Source organism: Toxorhynchites rutilus, chromosome 1 (genome assembly GCF_029784135.1).
Source record: "Toxorhynchites rutilus septentrionalis strain SRP chromosome 1, ASM2978413v1, whole genome shotgun sequence".
NCBI classification, from domain to species: domain Eukaryota; kingdom Metazoa; phylum Arthropoda; class Insecta; order Diptera; family Culicidae; genus Toxorhynchites; species Toxorhynchites rutilus.
In genome coordinates, this window is record NC_073744.1 from 133,812,071 (window position 1) to 133,814,444 (window position 2,374).

A 2,374-nucleotide genomic window follows, 5' to 3' on the forward strand; every position below is an offset into this window, starting at 1 on the left:
ACAACAATGCTACTTTTGAGTTCGGAACGTGTAGTCTCCTCACAAGTTTTTCCTTTTCCCCCATCAACCGAGTCACTTTTTGTCGTGTGTTGTTTGCTTCCTCAACCAACGCATTGAGAGGATCTTTCGGCTTACCATTTTTGAATTTGAACTCCTCATACGGACCGGCGGCGATCATGTCCAGAACTCTGGTGTCATAATCTTGTTTGTCTAAGCGTGAAAACACACTAGACGGCTCTACAGAATGGTGCGAAACGGAAGAGGGGATGTTTATCTGAGCAAGAGGGAGAGAGAACTTGATCACAAACGTCTAAAATATTGCATTTCTCGACCATTTGGATGGAATACGATTATCCGCAGCTACATAACCGCAGAGTGGTGTTCAGGTATTGGCTCTCCTGAGAGTATATTTATTATTGCCTTGCTTTATTTCCACCTTTAAAAAACGCATAGACACTAAGCGTAAGAACACACCGGACGACTCTCCCGCGCGGATTTTGCAAAGACAGACCGCCGCGGGACCTCGATAATGAAATGTGAATGCGATAAAACACATACGGCGGGGCGAGTGTGTACGGTTCCAAAATCACTGTTGTACGGTTCCTCGTTCGTTGCGGAGGCCCGATGAAGATGATGCGCCGCAACGGTTTTGTGAGAGCATTAGTGTTTATGCGCTTTTGAAAGTTGTAAATAAAGCAAGGCAATAATAAATGTACTATCAGGTGAACCAATACGTGGAAACTACTCTGCGTTCATGTTGCTGCGGATACTCGAATTCCATCCAAATTGTCGAGAAATGCAACATTTCAGACGTTTGTGATCAACCGTCTATCAATCCGTCTATAAAAAATATAATAATGGCAGATAGTGAAACCGTTGTCATTGCGAAAATCGCGCGGTAGAGCCGTCTAGTGTGTTTCCACGCTGATACTCTAACAAAACCGTTGCGGCGCATCATTTCCATCGAGCCACCGCAGCGAATGGGGAACCGTAATACAGTGATTTTGGAACCGTACACACTCGCCCCGCCTTGTGTGTTTTATATCATACACATTCCATTATCGAGACTTCGCGGCGGTCTGTCACTGCAAAATCCGCGCGGGAGAGCCGTCCAGTGTGTTCTTACGCTAAGATCACCACAGCGTTCCCTTCATCCGCGCGAGAATAAATCACGTCGCGTGCTTTCAGCTGTCGTACCGTGCTTTCCGTGCTGTAAGTTTTTTTTAATGTTTTTGGTTGTTCATCTTTTCCACTATATCTCCAATGCAACGCTCGACATCGTGAGGAGACTTCGAAGAAAAGTTGTTGTATTGTATGGCACTTTCGATGTTGTTAACGATGTCAGCAACGGGAGCACACTTGGGGGGGACAGCGAAATTCAACCCCTTATTGAGTGAACCTAACTCTACCGTTGTCAGCTGAACAGACGATAAATTCACCACAAAATTATCAATCAACTTCGGCGACCGCACTGCCTTAGTTGGTTTCTGTGCACACGCGACCGACTCCAACCATTATGGAGCTCAGAAGCAAGCGGCTTTCCGATCAATGGCCCACCGCCTTTTCCACATTCCAATGGAAAAAAAAGTCACAGAGGGTTGTGTCCGAGACACGACCGCATAGTTGACGTAGGATTCCGTTAGGCTATCTGTTGATTTTCAATATATTACATAGTTAAACTCTTTGATAATGATTTGGTGACCCTAAAAAGGACCGTTTTGTTTGGTTATTGGGTATTGTTCACTCCACCAGTGTTTACCGAATGATGATGACAGAAAGATGGTAAACAGTCGTTGGATGGTGCGAATCAGATAAAAGATACCGAAGTGGAACGAAATATGATGAAAACCGCCCTCTGTGATCCTAGACGAAATGCCTCCTGTGTTAGATATGGATGAAATAAAGAAAAAAAACTCACCAATGTAATATAAGATAATTACCAATACCGAACAAAATTATCAATTTTTCTCATCAGTATAAACATGGTACATCAATATTGAGAAAACAAATTTGAAATGGAAAAGGTGATTTTCTTTTATAATTTATATTTTCAGAGTGTTTATTCAACCCAATGTTAATTTTGATTGGACTAACAACATCATATGTACAGCATATGGGAAGCATATGAGCATATCAAATCATTTTTAACACAGCTGCTACCATATACAATTTTACACTTACACTTGTGCTAAATTTTTCACAATGCATAATCGGTCATTGATATTAAATTTCAAGAAGCAACCAACATTAAAGTTCCAAATTTGAATTTTATTAGCTAGACTTAATCGTATCACTCATATTACTTGCAGTACACAAAATACACCCGACTAGCATGTATTTGCAATGTCGATTTCCCCAGGCAGCTTGGTTTTGA